At 46.9% G+C, this 22,804-nt stretch overlaps 1 protein-coding gene across 3 annotated transcripts in view; it reads left to right on the top strand.

Moving 5' to 3' along the window:
• Positions 1-22,804, top strand: part of P3H2 (prolyl 3-hydroxylase 2) — a 70,446-nt gene that overhangs the window by 20,069 nt on the left and 27,573 nt on the right. Inside the window, exon 1 of one of the 3 annotated variants that reach the window (XM_082056128.1) lies at positions 9,291-9,374. The exons of the other annotated variants lie outside the window; for them this stretch is intronic. The gene's annotated coding sequence lies outside the window, so the exon portion shown is untranslated. Of the gene's footprint in view, positions 1-9,290; positions 9,375-22,804 lie in introns of those variants that run through there. 3 annotated transcript variants of the gene reach the window in all.

Raw genomic sequence — 22,804 nt, 5'->3', positions numbered from 1 at the left:
TCTCCAATGACTTCAAGTCCATCCCTTTTTTTTTCATTTTTTAAATTGATTTCAGTCATGTAGGCACAGCTGTTCGAACTCATGTGCATGTGGGAAGTTTTGCTCTACATGTTTTCATTGCAGATAACTGCAGAAGGAAGGAGCTTCACCTCACTGTGGGGATCAGACTGAACTGTGTGTGTTGGCAGGCAGATAAGAGTTATCTCTTCATTAGCAAGCTGGGAACGTTTGATCTAAACTTGTTGTGGTGCAGCAGGTGTGAACTGCTGCCTGAAATTAATTTTGTGTTTCTTCAGTGTCTCCTTTCCATGCCAGAGGCTCTCTGGTTCATCAGCACAGCCACTTGTTTCCACCCTGTGCTTCTGGTTAGACCTAACCAAATCCACAACGGGGTGTAAGGGGGAAACAACTCTTGGTCTTTCCTTAATATTCCCAAGAAAGAGGTTTGCCACGTCTTTCAGTGGATGCCAGCATTGCCACCAGGTCCCTTTCTGGCTGGTTCAAGCGTGACACGCAGTAGACAGGGCAATGAAACCGTTTCACCATAAAAGCTGTGGTGCTAGAGCTGCTTCCTCGAGACAACTGATATTTCACAATCCCTACTGAGAAAGTTTTGCTGTAATCTGCTAGATAAGGAAAGAATTTTTATTTCACCTCCCTTTCACCTCTGAATACACTGCTTGCTAAGAATCTGGCTGTGCCACAGCTGCACATTTTTGCAAGTGGAGGAGGAGGAGGCAGTTCTCGGTTACCACAGATGCTGGTATTACCCCCTTACAGCTTGCTTAGTCAAGCAGATGCAGCCCAGAGATGATGTAGGTTGCATCTCAGACTTCCCAGGTTTTTCCACCCTTCCAGACCTCCCAGTTGCTCATCACGGTTTCAGCTAAAAACACAATTAAGGGAATTGATTAATCCTTCAGGGAAAGAGCAGAAGAAGGACCCAGATTTTCATGTCTTTTCTGTGCAGGAAGCATGGTTGATCCTATGGCTTCAGGACTTCGCTACCTGAAGCCCTGAAGTGTAAGGAATCTGGGAACTGCTCCCAACTCTTAGCCTCTCACTGGGATATGGGGATTGCTGTACTGGAATTGTGTCAACAGAAGCAACAATAGGTCACAGCAGAAGTATCAATGTGGCTTTGTCTGGAAAGTCACAGGATGGACCAAACTCTCACTGAAAGCCAATTGGTCACAACGTTATGAAACCAAAAGTCTGCAGTTCGGCATCTCATCCCATAGGAGAGGAAGTAAGTAAGTTTTCAGAACCTCCAAGTACTGACAGCTGTCATGAACTTCACACTGAATTTCCAGAGGCAAATGTTGACATTGGCCTCCTGGAGATCTGATTGCCTTCTGGCTTCAGCCTCGGGGAGTCAGGACACTTTCGGCTGTGAGGTTTCGGGCTGTGATGCCGGCTGATGCAGCACCTGGAGCTGGGAAACCTTGCTGGGCTGGAAAGTTACTGTGATGCTGGTTCAGAAAGGCAGATGGGGAAAATGCTAGAAGATCCCTATATTGTGGCAGTTGTCCAAAGGAGATTGTTTCTGGGAAGAGAGTGGCTACACTTGTTTCATAACTTCAGTTATAAGCAACCAGCCTGGAACAGAGCCTGGAAAATGTAGAGAGTCATGGGCTTTTTCATTCTTGGTTGTATACAGCCTCTTCATCTTGGCCCTTAAGAAAGAGCAGCAGAGCTCTGGTTTATTTTCTAGCTCACAGCCAAGGCAGACTAGTCTCATAGATACTGGATCCTTGCAGAAGAAAAATGTAGAGGGTGTTGGTTTGTTTTCGTTGCCATTTATCTTGCTGGAGAAAAGGAAGGTGAAGGATTGGAAATGAGACAGGTATATCATTCCCTGATTAATGTGAATTGTCTAATGTATTTTGGGATGAATCCCAGTTTCCTTTGGTTATATTTATCCTAAGAGGTGTGAAGTGCTAATCTGAATTTCATCAAGTGACTTGTTGATGCTTCTCATGTGATAGATGGTTCAGCTGAGATGTTCCAGCATGAGGAAACAATCAGAGGCTCTATGGGTGCTCTGGGGGAGAGCAGTAAATTAGGCTGAAGCTGGAGGTACCAGCCAAGGAGAAGGCTGATGAAGGCAGTGGTGCATGAGTGGCCACCTGTGCCTGGCGCACTGATCTTGCACTACAGATTGATTTTCTGGTCCTGGGTTTTCAAAGATATCTGTGACATCAGTCAAGCAACATTTTCATCTTCCTCTTTCCCGGGTCTGTACCATTGAGTTCAATAGGGTGCCAAGGAGCAGCATGAAATGAGAGGTGACACACTGCCAGACCAACACAAGGCTCCTTTTAATTCTGGTTTCAGGTGGATGCGGAGTTGGAAGAGAAGCAGTTTCCCACCTGGAATTTCCTGTTTGGGTGCTGGGAAGGTTGTTAGGGATTCCGATCTTAATTAGGAATCTTCTGTTTCAATTAAGATCCCTCCCAGATAAACTTGAGCCCCATACCAGATGTGTCATAAACTCTTCCGTGTGATTCTGCTCCTTTGAAGCTCCTTCCAGTAACAGACTATTGACATGCAGTGCAGAAACCACAGTTGAATTTCTAGTGAGAAAACCTATTTGTCCCAGGCTTTTTGTTTTTGCTGTTGTTACTCTTAGTAACATTTTGTGCTCTAGAAAACAGATGATTAATGGTGTGGTGGGAGGGGGAGGTTTGTTTTTGTTTTTTGTTTTTAGGCAACTAAGACAAGAGCAGCTGTATCCAGTTAGAATTAAGATCCCTAAGGATGTCCAGCACTGGGCATTCAAGAGGGACAGAACAGTGAAAATGTTGTGACACTCGCCTCAAATGCTCACCCAGCTTTTAGAACTGGTGGCTGTGGGGCAGCCTAGATCTGAGGTTGGTGTCTGTGCCTGGGAGAGCCTCCACCGGGTTTTTCCTGGATGAATTTGTCTGGTTGCGTTTGAAGTTTCTTAAAGGTTTTGCATCCATTGCTCCTTCAAAGTGTATTGACGCTCTGTGTGAAGACCCGTCACTTTGCCTTTGGTCTGATATTGTCACGTCCTCCTTCTTGCTGCCCCTCATTGTAATGTATTTATATATTTATTGGTGACTCAATCAACTCCTTCAGAAGTCTAAAATGTATTGAAAAAACAATTTAAAAAGGGGATGTTGTCGCTAGACAGGTGATGCTATTTAAGTTGGCCTTTCATGCAGATGATTCACATATAGATTTGTGTGCCATGTTAATGTGAATGCATATTTGTGTAGGGGTAGGAAGGTGTCGTAGCCCCTACAGTGGTGTGAAGCTGCAGGATGGGGAGGTTGATGGGGTGAAGGGATCACAGGGCAGTGCAGAACAATCAAAATACCAGGAGAAGGCTTTGTGGTCAATCTGACAGTCCTGCAACTGGGTCTGCTGGGAGCTGGAACTGGGCAAGTTCAGAGCACAAATAAGATGCCTATTTCCAATACTGAAGGCAATAGCAATAACAGGGATTCATTAAGCAGTAGGGCAAATCATATGACCTGGGAAAATTGCTGAACTAAAATCACTCAAGATCTTTTAGAAATTGAAATTAATTCCACAAAGGCATAGATCTGTGAAAATGTGGGGTTGGGAGGCACTTTAAAAACTTACTTAGTACAACCACCTGCTGTGATTATGTGATTTTAAAATCCTCCTGAGCACAATCCCAGCTTCCCAAAGGACCTTGAGATTGCCTATCATTGGAGTTGGTGTTTTTTTCATGATACCTAGATAAACACTTTTGTATGCTACAAATGAAGCCAGTGGATATGCCCTAATAAATATAGAGAAGTATTAATCACCTTTCCTTTTTCTACATCAGACTTTTATACATTTGGAAGCTGTTTTCATCTCCCCTTTCAGGTTTTTTCAATTCTATCTTGAGAAAAACCCTGCTTTCAGCCCTCCCTCCTGGGTTAGACCCTTCTAGAGCTGTTTTCTCTCTCTCTTTCCACCACCCACCTGCCACTCTGCTGCCCTCTGTTTAGCTTGTGTTCACTTTTCCCAAAGCATAGATTTTGCATTTCTTGCTGCTTGTGTCTTGCCGTGGGACTGTTAAGACTGATGCTATTGTGAGATACACTGTTTACAAGAGCAGCCCACGTTTTTCAAGTTATTCTAGTACTCTGCATTTCTGCAGAAATCAGATTATTTGCCATGCAGGTGTATCCTCTGTGTAAGTCCAAGGCTGGGTTAAAACTATGCAGGAGGAGAGTGCCTGTGGAAAGGGCTCTTCCTACGCAGGGACCTGTCATGGATACAGACCAAGGGGTGATGACGCCTACTTGTGAACGCTGAGGGCATGAGCAGATGTTTCGGAGGTGACAGGATGGACAAAGGCAGCATTTCCTGTTAGAGATGGTTAATTTGCTGACAAAGTTGTATTCAGGGCCAAAAGAGCAAGAGTAGAGGAGTCCCGTGGGTGGTTTCTTGTGGTATTTTTCAAGAGGAGATCCTGATTTAGTATTTCCTGTTGTTCAGTGTTGCAGTGGGGTTCTCCAGTTCCCAGAGCAAGAGAGTTCATGGTGCTGAGCCCTTGCTTAGTGGTGTGCAGTGCAATGACCGCATGTACTCTGCCATGCCAGCAGACATGGGAGATGGTAGATGCTACCTGTCAATCAAATCGGAAAATATAGCTGGGTTGATAAAGAGAAGTCCAGGGAGCAGGGCAGAGCTGCAGGGTATTGCTCTGGAAAGCAATGGCCAGAACAGGATGTACGGACAGAATCCCTCCTAAAACAATCACTCGGTTTACAGGGCTGCACAGCGCTTGGATGTGCTTTTCTGTCACCCACCAAGGCTCTGAGGACATGCTTTGCAAAAAGATAGTGAATTCCTTAGTGTTTTACTGAGTTGCCTGTTTCACCCTTATAAGCAAATTCCCCTCCACTGGGTAATGAATTATCAGATCCAGACAGAGGAAGTCTCTCTTCATTCTCCTGCTCTGAGGTAACTCAAATTCTTTTTAAACTAACGTGTTTTACAAACTGGAAGCACAGGATACAAGAACAGTGGTTAGGAATCTCCTCCAAGTAGTACTCAAGTGAATGGAAACTTAATATAGGTCAGATTACTATGCCAAATCCCAACTATTCAAATTGGGTAGCTGACTTTCAGGTCTCCTAAATCTCTTCTTGGATGTAAGCATCACTAAGCTGCTAAACCCATGTGTGTCTATTACATCATGTTTATGGATAGAACCACCCAGAATATGTGCTCCTTCAGGCTGAAACTCTTTGACCTCTTTAGAAAACTGGAGATGTGTTTTCCACCTTTCCCCCATCACTCTGTTATCACTGACTCCAAAAAGAATAGATAACTTGTCTTCCCCTCATCCTGGCTTCATACTTACCATAAACTGCTGGAACATTATAGCAGACCAGTCTGTGACTGTGCTGTCAGTCCACAGCAGGGTCTTCCTCCCTCTTCCCCCTTCCTCCCTCTTCCCCCTTCCTCCCTCTTCCCCCTTCCTCCCTCTTCCCCCTTCCTCCCTCTTCCCCCTTCCTCCCTCTTCCCCCTTCCTCCCTCTTCCCCCTTCCTCCCTCTTCCCCCTTCCTCCCTCTTCCCCCTTCCTCCCTCTTCCCCCTTCCTCCCTCTTCCCCCTTCCTCCCTCTTCCCCCTTCCTCCCTCTTCCCCCTTCCTCCCTCTTCCCCCTTCCTCCCTCTTCCCCCTTCCTCCCTCTTCCCCCTTCCTCCCTCTTCCCCCTTCCTCCCTCTTCCCCCTTCCTCCCTCTTCCCCCTTCCTCCCTCTTCCCCATCCTTTCCCATAGTGGAGTTAAAGCTCACTTGTTTATGGCTGAGCACATTTTGTCAGCTTTCCAAGCAGCAAGTAGTGCTTGGCAGGGTAATACTGAGACTGCACCGGCCAAAAATTATAAATACTTTGAAATTAAGATTGCATGCTCCTAATTTCAGTTTTTATAGGGGAAAAAGTATCGCTTCATGTTACAGAAGGGAAGCGAAGAAGTGCAGAAAACCCAGTGTTTCAAGCAAGGTTTGATCCAAGAAAGGAATCCAAACAAGTGCTGTCAGCTTGTGGCCTCTATAGTCAGAGGTGATTCCATAAGAGGACGTGATCTCTGCAACGTGCTCCTGTGTCCAGGGACTTGGCTCTGCTGCTGGTAGTTATGGGGAGAAGGGGCCACTTATAACTTGACGATACTATTTCCAAGTTGAGTAAGCATCCTCACAACGAGGGATTAGTTGACAGGGGCCCTTCGCACTCTTTAGGTAAAGGAGGAGATGGACAGGAATAGGTGTCCTCCATTAGATGTCCTCTGAGAGTGGTGACAAGTCATGGAGTGCATGCAGGAGGTCCAGTCTAGAAAGTGTTTTTCTTGTAAATTTTGGATTGCAATGAAACCTAGGTGGGAGGAGGGCACTTGTGGGTGTAACATTTAGCCTGTGGAGTTTTGGGACGCTCCAGGGTCACACTGGAGTGTTGACTACCTGGATTTATCCTTTAGAGGTAAACTACTGAAGTTCTCACCAAGCACATCCCTGCACTGCCCTATGTCTTACTGCCTCCCTTACAAAATGAGGCTTGTAGGCATAGATAAATTAATTATATTTGGAAGTTTCAGAATACCTATTAAAAAAGGGGAGATACAAACCTGCATAAGATTCTGGGTGAGAACTGTTAGAAATTTTAGTATGAGAAGATCAGTGATTTGGGGATAGATGATAGTGAGGATTACGGAAGAGCTGAACTGATACGTTCCCACTTTGTTAATTGAAAAAAAAGATCCTGGGGAAAAATAAACCCTGTAGTAAATTTCTATCAGGAGCTGGCCACCAGTGTTTAAATACCCGCTTTGGTTTTGAGCTATGGTGTGAGATAGCAACCCCATTCAGTCATATGTTCTAATTAATGTGTCAGTTCTCTCCTCTGGAACACAGAGATCAAAAGTTTTTAGAATATGCTTCCTTCCCACATAGAGGGCTATTCCTGGTATTATTTTGGAACTGGGGTTACCAGAAGTTTTCCAGGAAGAAAATTGCAAATCTCAGTGCTCCACAGGCCATCTGCTTAATTTCTTCTTTCTTTTATACATGAGACATTTTGGAGCCTGTATGTAATCAGACAGTCGTGTTGACTGATTCTGGCTTGTCACAAAACAAACACCTTGTAGCCTGGACCAGATGTAGGGAGGCTAATGAGGTGTCTGTAACCAGAGTGTGAAAACCTGAAGTTGCAGCAAAGGTTTGGAATTTGATACCTCTTGAGGTAATGGAAATTGGTGCTTTCAGCAGAAGAGAGAGTGCAGATTTGGGGAAAAGTGCTATTAAAGGCAACAAGGCAGTATATGAATTAGAAATGAGGGATGTTACTTTGAGAGTTGAAGACTGGTTAGAAAGTGAGGTCCCAGGAGAAGCTTTCATGATGCTTCCTTGTATTTGATCATTTTCAACTGCTGAGAAAACACGGCTTGCAAACATGTATTTTAAATCCAAAGTCCACTTTCACCTGGAGTGTAATGTTGTATCTTGCACTGAGAGCTTGAGCAATGCTTGTGGGGATTGTGATCTGAGTATCTTCACAGGGACTGGAGCATGGGAGTGGGTGATGGTGACGGGCTGTCAGTGCTGACACTTTGTCACTTCTCACTGGTCATATGTAGGTAGAAATGGGGATGATTAGAAAAGGAGACTCTTTTGGAAGCTACTAAGGGATGCTGTATTTTTTTTCTGCCTTGACAAGGAGCAAGAAATCTCAGCTTTCCAGCTGTGTGCAGTCATCTCCAACCACTATTATTCTTTTTGATGTGCTTTGTCCTCCAGCCCTGAAAATCCTGTAGAACTGTTGGTGACAGTATATTTTTCTTCACTGATCTTTTGATCAGGCATGGGGGCTGCATGAGTGGCAAGGGCAGAACTAGCGCGTCTTATACCTAGAGATGTGGCTCTGTCTTTGCCTCCTTGCTACTGGATCCTTGAACTGGGCATGGTGGGGTATGTCCGACCCACCCATGGATAGCTGCACACTGTCATCTCAGAGCTAAGGCAGGCTGTCCATGCTCCTAGTGCCCATCACTTCCTTGGGAACCAAAGCCAAGGAGAGGTACCAGATGGGGCAGCCTGTGGTACACAGGACATGCGGTGCATGCTGTTGCTTACATTAGTGGCTATCCAGTGAGAAGACTTTTAATCTGGAACTTGCTATTTGGTGTTTGTAGTAATTTCAGGCCCTGTGGTGGGATTTCTGCCCTGGCAGCTGAGCTCTCAGTGTAACATGGGTGTTGTGGGTTGCACTGGGGAGAAGCCACCTAGGGCTCCCAAGCTCACTTCAGATGTACAAAACTGCATTTAATTTTGAATGCAAAGTTTTTATGGTGGCATTCTTCCAAAATAACAAGGAATGTTTTACCACCTCTTGGAAATACAGGGAAAACCCCCATGGCTTGGGGTGTCATGCTAGCATCCAGGCATTGCATGTGTTGTCACTATCTAGACAGATAGGAGTAGCTATTTTAAGTAGTACTTAGTTTAGGGCTTTTGATTTCCTTTGGGACGGGGCTCTTCATTCATCTTCCTTTGGGAAACTCCATATGTTTGTTTTCCTCTTGCCTGTTTGGCACGTTGAAGCAAAATGATGTGATTGACCTTTAGGGTTACGGATGAAGCCTAGTTTCCGATCCTCATTAATTCAAGGATAGCTGCAGGAAAAGCTCAGAAGCACTATAGATATTACAGATGAAAGCAGAAGCTGAATGGCTTGAAGAGGTTCAGCACTTTGGAAATTTGTAAATATTCAGCTGAAAGAGAAGAGGAGCATGTGTGTGTGGTAGATTTACTGGGTGTCCTTGGCAATCTTTGCCCTTGTTGAAGCAAGAGGAGAGACAGCCATTACAACTTCTTTTTTTTGGTTTGTTTTTTAAAGCAGGAAATCTCTTGGAATTTTGTTTGTGGCTTCCCTGAATACGTAGATTAGATGTCCTTGCTCTTATATCCCAGTGAAAGTCAAGGGCATGGAGTGGTGGTGCTTCCCTGGGAAGCCGGGCCAGTGCAGCTGTTGCAAGCGGCTGCTTCTCCCAGTGCGTCCCAGTTGGAGCCCTGGTGCCACAGATCCATCCTCCAGGCATTGCTTACTTTGCAGCTGCTGAGCGCTGTCTGTGGGAGAGTCGCTCAGCGTTTTTCTCAGGCATTTTGGAACATGTTTTCTGGACCACATGGATCACACGAAGTCCCTGGTTCCCACTGGATTGAGGAGGAAAGCTGGGTGCAATTCGCAGCAATGGTAGGTCTCTCCTGAGGAGCTTCTGAGGAGGGGACAGCAATCTCTGAGTTCAGCCCCAAAGGATTCATTAAGAAACCTCTGTCTTATGCAATCTGCTGTGATAAACATCAACCCAGCGCCTGTGGGACAGACTGGTATATCCTTCAACCCCACACTGGCAAGGACTGCTCCATGTAACTGGCTTTTGGTGGCTGGGTTTGTACAACACTAAATATTCAGTGAGGCTGTTCCCATTGTGTCTCCCAGGGTCTCATTTATCCATCAACCTCCTGCTTCTCACAGCATCCCTGCATGCTCGCCCTGCCCCTGAGGAAGTCAAGGCTCCAATGGAGCGAAGCCAGGGCAATTCACTCAAAGGCACGGGGTAATTAGTGACAAGGCTTTTTACATATCGAGCTCCATCTTTCTGACACAGTGATTTGGCACTTTGAACACAGCTGCTGGTTTAATACTGAAGCCAGCCTTTTTTCCAAGGAACAGCAAGCTTGGCTGTGAGAGAACAGCTTAAAAATGTGTTGCCTAATTGCTGTTGCTTAAACGAAAGAGAGTGCCAGCTCTGCATTCTGGCTGTGCTAGGGAAAGGAGGCAAGGAAATATGGGAGGGGGAAAGCTCCAAGGAAGCCTGGAGCAAAGTGGTTTGTGCAGGTCTGCCAAACACAGCTGGGCTGCAAAAGCTGTTACAAATTTTTCTTTCTCCTGTCCCTTCCTTTCTTCCCCACGCAGAGTCAACTCCACGAGCCAGCAGCTTGATATGGTATAGATTGGAAGGGAAGGTGTTGGGCTTAACAAGTCCAGGCTTAACAAGTCCAAAGCTATCCCCTTAGTTGCTTTGAACATGTGCAAAGTGGGTGTCCTGTGGCAGCCAGCACCTGGGCCAGCAAGTGAGCGTGGAGCAGCATGGCACCATGCAGTTACCTGCATGGGCTTGGACACAGCTGAGAAACTTCACTTGTTGTAGCACAGCATCCTGGAAATGTGCTTATTTTATCCCAGCTGCATTGTCCTGATGTTTGGGCTGTGCAGTCGCAGTGCTTCCAGGTTTGTGGTTAGTGTGTGTTACATAGGGTCAGATGTCTCTGCACCCACGGGGTGGACATGCCTGGTACTTCACTGTTCTGACTCTTTGGTTTTAGTTACTTAGGATATATATGTATATATGTATATATTTAGCATTTTACTGCCTTGAACTACTGGGCTTTGAGGCCTAGAAGTAGGAGAGGCTTGCATAGTCTTGGTCTCTTCACTGCCTGCAGAAGGTTCCCCTCCTGGGAAGCTGGAGGCTGAGCAGCACTGGCCTGGCTACGCTCACCGGTGGGAAGTGCAAACAGGAAGGTGTTGATGTTCAAACTCAGTAGCCAGCTCCCAGCCAGCTGGTTTATAGCATTAACCATCTGCTGTAATGGAAAGGCCGTGTTCAAGCAGAATATCCATATGTGGGTCTTGGATGATGGTGGAGTGAGGGTATGAATGAGTGGATGTGCTCTTTGCTTCCTGGAGATGAATATGTGCAGCTAGTACCCCCTGTGAGTTCAGAGAGCAGTTTGGATCCATCTGCAGAAATGCACTGAGCCTCTGCGGTGGTTAAATGGCTGTTTAGACTTGGAAGGAAGGACTGGAACATAAGATCAAAGGTAGATGGATGAGGCTGTGGGTCTCTGCCATCTGCTAAATGCATCGCAGGTAGTGGGGCTGGCTGTGCTGCAGCATTAAATTCCCAATGCCTCTTGCAAGGGAGAATTCCCGTTGCCTGCATTACATCGCAGCCCAAGTACGCAGGCAGCACTGTGGTGCAATAGGGTTTAATTTTTTTCCAGACCAGCTTTTAATCCACTTACATTTCAGTAGGCCTGTTTGAACATAAATGTCTGTAATTAAATGTGTGTTTCCCAGTTGGACAAAAGCAAGGTAGAGGAAGGCAGCTGGCCTGGAAGGAGGCACAAAGGCATTGAAACAAGCTGCTGTGAGGTGCTCTGATGCTCTTCTCAGAGTTAGTGCATGAAGACGATACCAGGAAAAATGTGGCTCATACTCAGGTGAATTGCCTTGATCAGAATCCTCCTGTTCATTGCAGAAGTGCGCGGGTCTCAGCAGGAGAAGCAGTGAGGAAATTAGTGTCTCTGGGATCTCAGTTATTGCTATTGCATGTACGTGTGTGTGTGTGTGTGCTGTGCTGTTGCGGTTGTATCATCTTATGAGGTGCTGAGCAAAGAGCTCTTAAGGTCAAAGGGTATTGGTGTCATTCAGCATTTCACAGGACTTGACCCACATGAGTAAGCTAATGAGATGCCTCAGTGTGTGTGTGTTTTATCAGTCGAGGACACTGATTGCTTGTGAAACATGGTCACCAAACTCCTAAAGGACACTGCCAGGTCACAGAGACATGAGGTGAAAAAGACCAAGTCAGAAGCATAAATTTCTTCTCAATTATTTCCTTGTTCTTTTTTTTTTTTTTTTTTGCAATACCAGTTAAACAACATCTGAGACTTCAAATTGGAGGGTTATAGTAGAGTAGTGTTCCTTGGTGCATGCAAGAATGGATCTGCACCTGTCTCTGAGCACAATGGAGGGGCATAGTTCCACCCTGTTCTTTTCCAAGAACCCAGTAGTTAACAAATTCGCAGGAAAGAGGGAAATCTACTGTGGCCAAAAATAATTCCTCCTCTGTGACCAAGCAGGAGTGGGGGTCTGGTTGGCCATCACATCATCACTCACACCGCTCTTTGGCACGAAACCTGGAAGGCGGATATGCCGTCAGAAGTTTTAGGGGTATTTTTTGAAACACGAAGGTACTTTCTGTATCCTACCAGTGGGTTCAGCCTAAGCTGAACTTTACCTGATGTCATCGGACCTGGGAGAAGGGGCAGGAATGATGTTTCTGGGTTAATGGTGATGTGGGGTGTAGCTGGCTTGCTCCTTCCCTCCCCGCAGCATCTCAGCGGGGACAGAAGCTGCTCTCAAAGCAGTTTGCTCACCGCCATGGTGACAGCAGCAACATCAGTGCTGTGTGGAGATGGAACACAGCTGCTCAGAGCGGGTGAAAGATGAGAAAGCTCCTGCCATGGCCTCCCCAGGCTTCTTGGCACAAGCACTGGAGCTGCTGCCTCAAAGCAGCAAGGGGGGACGAGGGCAGAGGGCGCGGGGAAGCCACGGGCCCATGAGCCAGGGCAGGGTTTGCTCAGAGCTGCTCTGTTCCCTTGGAAGGGGCAGCAGGGCAGAGAGGGGAGTCAATATTTCCAGTCTTGGCTTTTACACTTTATTTCTGCTGCTTTCAGCAGACTTGTTTGGAGGGAGGAGCTGTAAGGGGGCTGCAAACAATGGCTGCTCACATTTTCCAGCTGTCAGATACTTAATGACATTAACTCCCCAGCCCCCTATTTTTAAAATTTTGTTTTATCTTATTTTTTTCTCTCTGCACAGCCAGCAGAAGGGCTGCCAGCAGCCAGCTTGACCTGAAGCCTGGCCCTGACTGCTGCCCTTCACCTCCCTGCTCTGCTGGGCCACCCTCCAGCAGCAAAGGGGCTGCTTGCTTGTAGGGCATACGGCACCAAACAGCTGAAGGGTGATGGGGGTCCCTAGTCTTTCCCTCCCCTTAAGGAGCTGTAAATGTGGGAGGGAAGTGTCTCCTCCTTGAAAGCAAGGAAATGATTTATGTTGTGTATGGAAAAGGCATCTGTTCTCTGCGCAGACTACTGAAAGCAGCAAAAGCCATCCAGTCTTAGCATCAGAAAGCTCACACCTTTGCCAGCTCCATCATCCTGCTCACTCACACCCACTAGTGTCCCTATCTTTAACCTTTTGTAGCCCCCTTCCTGCAAAGGCTGGCAGATTCGCATTGCTCATTCACTGAGCCTCTCCCACCATCCCAGCCCCTGTGGTGGTCACTGGGTTCAGTCCAAACTCTGACCAGGCTGAAGTTTGTGCCTCACAACCTGGGTGTATCCAGTCATTTTTTTGAGCCCTGCTGGTGCTAGCTTTGGGTTGAAGGGCAGCTGAGCTCAGGAGTGTGCTAAGCCCTGCTGCAGCCCAGTTTGTTCTGTTATTCTTGCGAATTAGCAGACAATTTATACTCAGCCTTTCCTGGGGGTAAAGTTGATGTGGGAGGAGACACTCAGCACAGAGAGGAAAAAGGAAAAATACCTTTGGACTCTATCCAGCTCTTTGAATTCTGTAGCTAAGGTGTATCACACCACCCCTAAATTGATCTTTTCCACCTAGTTTTGACTCCAGGCATACAGTTTGCCCTTGTTATGAACTATGCATGATATATAAGTGCATGTAGGTCTGTACAAACATTTTACACAGTTTGCACACTGTCACAACATGTCTGCTGCTGTGTTTGAGCACACTTGTGTGCTTAAATTATAAGAGCTCTAAAGCTTTTAGGAAGCTACAGCCTGGGAACATAATCCAGATTTATGGTGTCCTTGTCCCCCACTGCAGGGTACCAGCTAGATATGTGCTCTGCTATGCATGCTGCTTCCCTCTCATCATGTGTTTTCATGTTTGCACAGGATCTTCAGGAAAAAAAAAATAGAAATAAAAAAGCTAATTTAGGAACACTTTAGAGAGTTCCAAAAGGTTGCTTCAATTAATTCTTTGGTATCCCTGCATTATTTATTTTTGCTGCCATAGCAGCAGGGTGTCACTAAAGGTCAGTGCTTTAGTTTGTTAATCAATGTACAGTCATGTTACCAAACCCCCCCTGGCCCGGAGAGCCCAGGCTGTGTCTGGGCTGTGGGGATGGTGGGACTGGCAGGTGTGGTGAGACAGACCCAGTGCAGGAGAGACAAGGCATCGAAGTCCGGTGAAGTCTAAGTTGTCAGTCTCTGTAGCAGCAAGGAGATGTCTTCTACAGGCTTTGATTTAAGATCTGAGAGCCTACCGGTCAGATTCTTGAGCCACGATTCATTATTGGGGTTAAATTCCAGCCAAAAGCATTTTTGCTTCCCTTACACTGAAGAAAGTGCACTTTAATGGCTCTTGGGGATGGAAAGTGAGGATGTCCTTCCTCCAGCACATAAGAGTGGGTGAGAGGACCATCCAGCTCGTGTTTCTCAGGGGCTCTGCTGTAGCTTGGAGGAGATAATTGCCAATTTAACAGCAATGCAAAGGAAGGAGCGTGGGAGGATTCCCATGGGGTGGTGAGTAGGAGTTTATTGTACCTCACAGACCGCCCGATGTGCAAGAGAAAAACTGGAGTATTAGGGGCACTTGAAGGCTGTAGTTCCTGCAGACACCACGTTATTCCAGTCCATTTGACCTGTGGCTTCTCCTTTTTGCACCCTTTCATTTTCTGCTTGACTGCCAATGAAAGCAATATGCTATTTTGATATTATTAGTGGTAGAAAGGCCTAATCAGACCTTTTATTTCCTTGACAATATCTGCCCTGCCTGCTGGGGAGCTGACCCAGCCTGCTTGGCTGGTCATGCAGTGGGGTTTCACAAGGGCTGCAGCACAGCATCCTCCTCTCTTTCCTAATGCTTGTCCCACTTACCAAGCATGAAGGGCTGTGGGGAAAAGTGAGCCTGACTTTGTCATCCCTCTTGCTCTCAACTGACACCTCCTCAGGTTATTCAATTGGCTGTCACATCTCAGCCGTGGGTTGAAACTTGGCAAAGAAGGTGTTTGGGCAAAGTGTGTGTGTGTGGGACAGGATATAATGGATTTTCCTGTAGGAAGCATCCTGGATTCAGGGACACGAGCACAGGAAGACGGGTCAAGTTTGCCTTGGTTGGGATGTGTATCCTGTAACAGCTGTGAATCCTAAAAGCAAGGATCTGCTTACTCCATCAGCTCAAAGCTGGTCCAGGCCCATTCCTACGGCCAAGCCTGCTTTCTCTTCAGCTTACAGACTCAACCCAAGAGACTTGTCTCCATTTCCCAGCAGTCCCTATGACAGCCTTTTACCTTAAAAGCTGGCTGGGAGAATTAATATGAAAGGTTCTGCACTGGAAACTCTGGCTGTGATGCTTAGAGGTGTAATTAATTGTGGTGGTTTATTCTGCATGTTAAACTAGAATTTATACTGGCAAATGCTGGAGTTGTAACATCTGGGTTTATGCTGGGAACTACGGCAGGTGAGGAGACGTGGCACTTCCCAGACCAGAGCTGAGCTTACTCTGCATGCTGTCCTCACTGGTGTTTCTTTCGTTTTGTTTCATCAGCTTTCTAATTTAAGTCTCCCTGTCGCTTCCTCGCTCCAAAACTACTTCTTTGGCAGGGTCGGGAGAGTGAGTCACGGCCGTGGCCCGAGATCCTGCCTCCCGCTTTGGCCAGCAGCACTGCGGCTGGTGCAGAGCAGAGCTGCTGGTGATGCTCCTGTGTGCCTGCTTGATGCAGGGCTTGGGGGCATTAACCTGGAGCTGGGGGGAGGCTTTGCTGGTGAGAGTAAATAAATAGGTTAATGAGCAAAAACACCTATGCTGATATATGAGCCCAGGCTGTTTCCTAACGTGCTGCTTTCAGGGAGAGGGTTCTGTGTGCTTACTTGGTAATTCCAGCAAGCTTTTCCTAAAGGCAGGATGACTCTGAAAAGCAAAACAGTGTGGGAGATGCATCTATGCAGATATCTCTTACATCATGGAAATCTCTAACATGCATTGGAAAGTGAAATGAGTGGTAAACAAAGCTGTTCCTTAGGGAATGAATAGGTTTTGCAGAATTTGTGCTGAACAGGGGTAGCCTTTCCATGAGGCTTTTAGGGAACATGGGTTTTGTTCTTTCAGCTGATATCTGAGTATGTACCTTGTGCCGAAACCGCTGCTGGAAGCAGAAACTCAGTTCCAGTTGGCAGCGCTGTGAAATTCAAGGTTTCCTGGAGAAATACCTCCTGTTTTCCAGAATGGCAGGATATTTTGGGCCGGTCATCAAGGATTTGGCTCCTGCATCCCATTGCTGAAAAAAAGCAGAGGAAGTAAATATGCAAACTCTTAGAAAAACCGTCAGGCAATTGCGTCGTTGAAAATGCAAGCGGCTGCTTCTGATAAGAATGAGATGGAGAGCAGCAGAAGGGAGGAATGTTTTGTTTCTGGTGCATAGTGTTAAATGCAAACAAAAAGCCCCTCTTAAGGATAAAGGAAACTCTCAGAAGCGCTGTAGCCTGCTTGAGACATGCAGAACTTTGTCTACAACCTTGAGGACTTCCAGGCTAGCTTCAAGCATCACGTGTGCTGGCCAGACAACAATGAACCCTTTGAACACATTTTGGGTCAGAGCACTGTTTTCTTGGAGGGGGAAAGGGAAGGGAGGCTGGTGCTCTGGTCTTGTATCAGCAGCCGTCTGTGGTGAGCCCCAGATGCCTTCTGTGGGTGCAAGGCTGGTTGTGGCTCCTCTTTACAGGCTGGTTCCTGAGGGACTGAGGTCTCCCACAGCGGTGGATTTTCTGCAGAGCTATTGCTTTGAAAGGCTTGAGGCTCCTCTGCCATAGCCCTACAATTCTGAAGACAGCTTTTTAAAATAATGTGGGAGTCCATGAAATTATCCTGCTGCGATGTGTCAGCTGTTGACACAGCAGCATGACAGTATGTCATCACTTATTTCCTGCTTGAGGGATCGTAAAGCCTTCTTGCATGATTTTGGCTCATTTGCTTTCCAAAAACTAAACTTTATTGTATCCCTCTTGTCCTCACTGTCCTTCTCTTCTAGACATTTTTCGCTGTTACCTTTCCTTAAACTCATTCATGAGCTCTCCAGGTTGAAGTCTTCTTAAAAGCCTTTGGTTGTCTTGGGCATGGGAGAAGGAGTTACCCAGCTTCTTGTACTTGGGGCTGCACTGGCCAGCTGGCAGAGAGGACCACTGTCATCAGAGACATATGTGACAACCTTTCCATGGGAGGGCTGGTGAAGAGGACTGATCTGTGCAGCTATTAGGCAGGTAAATCTGACCTCCTTCCCTGCACAGACTGGGACCAGAAGTGCTTGTGAGCCAGCTGACCTGCTGGGCATGAGAGAAAAGTGTGTGACACAGCATACAAGTGTGATGTGGCAATTGCCTTGCAGCCCTGGTTTGAGGCATCCAGGCATGGTGGGCAGCCCTGAGCCAAGCCTGAAGGAGAGTTTCAATCTGGAGCTGCAGTGAGGTGCCCACCCCATCCTGCCCGCACACCTGGGCAAAACAAGGTGCACAGGCACAGCTGAGAAGCTCAACTGGGGCTCTGGCCCTTCCTGGTGCTTCATTCAAATAATTTCTGTTTTTTCCAGAGGATTTGAAAGCTACTGCTACTGCTGTTGGTCTGGTGTAAAATCCAGCTTGGGGTTGCTGGAAAATTGGAGGACAGTGTTGTCCCTCCTGACCCATCACAAGACAGTGCTTTTTCTGCTGCCAGTGCCCCATAAATCAGAGGTTTTTCACCTTGCCAGTGCAAGGACAGGTCTCTGTGCAACCAGGAATCGGACATATGGACGGTCTCATGCTAAACCCTTCGGAGAGCTGCTGAAGAAGGAGCTTGGCTCAGGTCTCCTGTCAAGTAGGATGAGGGAGGGAAACGTCTCCAGCTTGTTTGTGGTCTGGCAGTCAGAGAGCTTTCTGCCGCTGACACTGGAAACCATTTTTTTTTTTTTATACGTGCATCATTCCTGGGATGTTTCTGCTGTGTGTGCCTCTGCCACAGCCTGGCAGCGTGAGCTGAGTGCACTCCACCAGACCTCAGGGGCTTGCGGGTACAGCCCAGGGCCCCCAAACAGGCTCTGGGCTGAGTCCTGCCACGCCACGCTTCGTTGGGCTTTGCAATGTAACTGAGAGATCTGTGCCCTGTTCTCTGCTTCATGGGCTTGCAGAGCAGCTTCAACTCGGGGAGCTGCACATCCCCATACAGGGAGAGGCTCAGGAGCACCCTGTGCTGGGGAGGTGCTCCCAAAGAACAGCAGGGGAGGGATGCTGTCGTCAGAGAAAGCATCTGTAAATAATAACTTGGAGAACTGAATGCAATACTGGTGCTAGCTATGCAGGTTTGCCTGTGCCTCCATTTGCCAACCAAGTCACCATTTAGGTCATGCGGATTTTATTCTGTGGCCCAGATTTATTTTGGATGGAAAGCTGAATGTTTCCATTAAAGTTACACCTGCAGTGATTTATGTTTTGAATTAGACTCAGCAATGACCAAAACACATTTGTCAGAAGCTCTTAACATTTGTACTTTTTAAAGCATCTTTTTTTTTCTTTCTTTTTTTAATTTTAGAAGTATGCTTTGCTTTTTTAGCAATATTCTGGGCTGGAAACAGATTAATGTTTTTCCAACAGCTTCTTGAAATGAACAGCTGTTGCGCACTAAATCAAGCAGAAGGACTTTGTGGGAAATAAGTCCAAAGTTATTCTTTTTAAAAACAAAACCAAAATTAAATGCAATATTATGGTTAGGTGCATATGCCAGCAGACTAAGTGAGTAAATGAGACAATAGACTTGTGACTTGGTCTTCCGTGTCATATTTAATCCATCAATAGCTGGCTGTAAATTTATGACTAGAACAGAAGTGTTGGAAAGTGGTGCAGCTCCCACACTCTGCAGTGTGGGATGCTCTGAGATGTTGTGAGTGGTACATGATGGTGTGCGGGGCCTGGGACACCCCCCGTTCGCTGCATGGTCTGGGGTGCACCATCACCTGCTGCACCCAGAACATGGGCTTAGGGTTTTTGGGAAGCCATACCTACTGGTTAGGCTTTCTAGGCTTTGTGGATTATTCAAGCTCAACAAGTGTGCTTTGGATCTTATGGGAGATGAGATATGAAGTTATATATTATTTCCTGAGTGATGTCTTCTTAAAGTTAATACAGGAATAGCCCTGAGCTGTTTCTAGGGACCTGCCATACCAGAGATGCTGTCTTTGGGCTGAAATGCAAAATGCAAATCTTTCTCACTGGTTGTGGTGGGATTTCTCAGGACTGCTGTTTTCTGCTCTGGTGTTTGGGGAGAGTCCTATGAGATGTCATTGCATCCTGACTACCTCATTGCCTTCTGTGGTTTCTATTTCAATCTCTGCCCCTTTCAGTTGTGGCCCTGGGTCATCTTTAAGCAAGTTAGTGAATCTTTGTGAACCAGAGGATGTTTAGGATCCTTACCCATAAGGTTTATTAATATAGTTAGCCATATTTGCTTTCAAAATCCCGGCATCAACTTCTCTGTTTCTTTAAGCATTCTATTCTCCATGCCAGCAAAAATCCAGATTTGGTACCAGACAGCAAGAGAGGAATGGAGTCTGCTAGATGGCAGAGTACCTCTGCCTTCATGTACATCATGTGCTGTCATTGGAGCTGCTTGCAGGTTTTCTTTCCTAAAAAAAAATAAATAAAAATAAATAAACATTTTGAGGATTCCTGGTTTTGCAAATTGGTTTTTCAACAAAATGGAAACATTTGCAGAAAGCAAGGGTGAATCAACATCTGGCAATTTCCTCAGCCACCAGGTTTTTTTCTTTCTTGTGGATAAATGCAAAAAAGAATTTAAGTGAAGTGTCTGTGCACATAAAACCCTCACTGTCCAAGTGTGATTGATTAGGGACGCTTGCTATTTTCCTAATTCTCTTACTTAATCTTGGCATCATCCACCTTTTCCGTCTTAGCTATTTCCACTGGAGATGAAACGGTTCTTTGCGAAGGGGCAGGAGACACAGACCCACGTCAGAGGCTCCTCAGACAGACGGGCTGCTGTTCCTCGCGGATGGCGGGGGGAGCGGGAAGCCACCCCACCCTGGCCGCAGCTCAGGGCAGCAAAGCCCTAGTGAGCCTGACCCTATTTGACTTCTTATTTCTATAAACAGCCTTTTATGGTATTTGCCTTTCAAAGAGGAACTAGGGTGTGGATGGGAACAGTGACAAAGAGCCACTTATAAGGATTGAGTGAGCTCTTGCAAGAGACTGGTGCATAATTTTAAGATCAACAGAAAAATCTTGCAATATCTTAAGCCCTGAAATGTCATCTGAGGTATTTAAATGCTGTCATTCAGCCTCCCAGCAGCCAGGGCCAGAAGGTTCATGCTCCTGTTTAGCAGGGAAACTGAGTCATGGAGATGCTTAGTGACTAGTAGAAGAATTCTCAGTAAGTCAGAACCAGAGCCAGGAATTAAAAGCAGAAACTCAGACTCCCCTCGGAAGTGCTCAGAAAACATTGGCTTCTGGCAGGAGCATGACTTCATCAGCCATGTCCTCAGCGAGGGCAGGCAGCTTCTCATTTTTTGCATACTAGAAAACAGTTTTGCCCCAGGTTGCGGGTAATGCCAGGGTGACATCAGTGGTGGGGCTGCAGCCGGGATGCAGAACGTGTCAGTGCTGTCAGCAACACCAGCCTGTGCTCAGGGGGCATCCCTGCGACAGGCACTGCCGCCCATGGACGCTGCTGTGCGATATTCCTGTCCGGCTCCCCACAGGCTCTGGGCTGCTGTTCATCCCGCAGTTGCTGGCAGGGCTCCCTCTCCGGCGGGCTGCCATCCTTCCCTGGAGCCGCACCAAGCAGCTGCTTCCCCGTCTCAGCAATGCTGTAATGGAATAAACACCTGCGTTGTGCCTACAAGTGACACATGGATTCTTTAGGATGTTGCTTACTGGTGCTGGTGAGAGCTGAGAAATGGAGGAGCCAGTGCTTGGGATAGGAGACCCGTGAGGATCGTCCACAACTGTGGATGCTTTTAAGCCCTTGACATGAGGAAGGCTGTGCAGGAGTGTCTCTCTATAGGGTTTCCAGCAAGTGGGGCCACAAGGGTGTCAGAAGTTGGAACTGAACATTGAATGTGTTTAAGTTTGTGCAGGTTGTGGCTGGCATCCAGCCTGGCTCTATCCATGTCTGTGCCCAGTACAGGAATCTGTGCAGACCAAGTGTTTATCTGCTCAGAGGTAGATATCGGTGTAGTTTGTGTTTGTTCCAGTGGTGAACACAAGTCTCTTTTCTGAAGCCCTCTTCTACAAGCAGCTGTTGCAGATGTCCCTGTGCCTGAGCAGCAGACCATGTGGGATGTGGTGTCAGTCCCTGCCCAAGGACTGAGCTCTTCCCCCACTGCAAAGCCCTGTGCTTCCAAAAGTGCCACCTGCCAGCCTGAAATGGGAAGACGCGCATTGCTGGAGGGTCACAGAAGTTGCTATGAGCATGGCAAAGCTGTAGGGTCTGGAATTAATATGTGTCAGGCTAAGAGGTGCTTTGCCAAAGCACCACAAGCTTCCAGCACTTCCCTGGTGTGCTGGATCTGCAGGGAAGGTCTGGGCAGACATGCCAAAGAAATACAGGCACAGGCTGGCAATCTCCAAGCCATGTGCATTATGTACTGTGGGTTATAAACAAACTGCACCACTGGCAATGTGTTTGTGAGAGAAGCCAGAGAGGATGGTGTTACAAAAAAAGTCAGTTCTGTTTCATTCAGGCTGTTTGTTGCTTACAGTTTGGTGCTTGGTCACCAGTGCTGGAGCAATCAATGGGAAGTACTGCATCTGATGCTCTGTGGACTGCTCTTGCCCAGGGTAATAGATTTGTGTCTTATTTCCATCTTTTGGCTGGGAGGAAGAAGAAAGGTGAAGGTGCATACTTGTAGGAGAGCAACCCAGAGTCAGAAATGTGGGATGTGCTGCTGATCCGCCCTTTGCAGAGGGTATGTTTCTTAGTTGTTCTCAAGGAGAGACACGTGCCCTGTTCTTCCTGGGTCACCCCTTTGGCCACACATGCACTGGTCAAGCTGGGAGCTGACACATCCCACCCATGTCATTCCAATAACTCTCATGAAGGGAAAACTGCAGCACTGGGAGGGCGCCCATAGCTCTGCTCTGCCTTTCTGCAGGCTCTTTCCCAAGCCAGGATAATAGGATTAGTGAAACTGCCTGGAAACCTTGGTCAGAGGAAGCACAACCCCTTAGACAAGTCTTCCTCACCTTTTTCCCCAAGCAGGTTTGCTGTAGGTGGCTCCCACTGCATGCGGCACCTGCAGCTGCTGCTTGGTCACCCGCTGGGGTGAGCGGCAGCTCTTGGGCAGCTGGCAGGGTAAACCCGATGCCGCTGCAGCAGCAGATCTTGTGATTCACTGCTATGGACATTAACACTCCATTACTGTGATTGTGTAGGGGTTCTTTTATACACTAATTAACCAACAGTTTGATTTGATGGCGATATTCTGGGCTCTGTTAACAAGCAAGCGATTGTACATCAACATCCCAGCTGGCCCTGTGTCACAAAGGAGGGATTAGAAAGTGCTGCTCTGTGTGCAGCACATTTGGCAAAGGCTTCTTCATCCCCCCGCTGGATCGAATGTCCTGATAAAGAAACAGAGCCGAGGGTTTTTTTTTCACTCCTTTGAGGAATGGCGTTAGGAGCTGGTGACCCTGGGATCTGGTTCTGATTTGCCATGAGACATCAGACTCCTTACCTGCAAGCTGGGGAAAATGATACCTCTTTGCAGGGCCTCACAAGGCTCAGCTAAGATTAATAAAGGAGGGAGTGGATATGGAATAGCTGTGACATTTTATTGTTATTATTAATGATGTAGCATGAAGCCAGGGCATCTCTATGAATAATGTTTGTCTTTTGAGATTTGGCTGCATTTTTTTTCCCTGCCCTTACACTCTACTAATCAGAGCAAAGTTTGACTTTGTAG

Source organism: Streptopelia decaocto, assembly GCF_964273445.1.
Source record: "Streptopelia decaocto genome assembly, chromosome: 6".
In the NCBI taxonomy this organism is placed as follows: domain Eukaryota; kingdom Metazoa; phylum Chordata; class Aves; order Columbiformes; family Columbidae; genus Streptopelia; species Streptopelia decaocto.
Note: the sequence above shows the minus strand (reverse complement) of the source record. Positions and strands in the feature narration are given on the sequence as shown.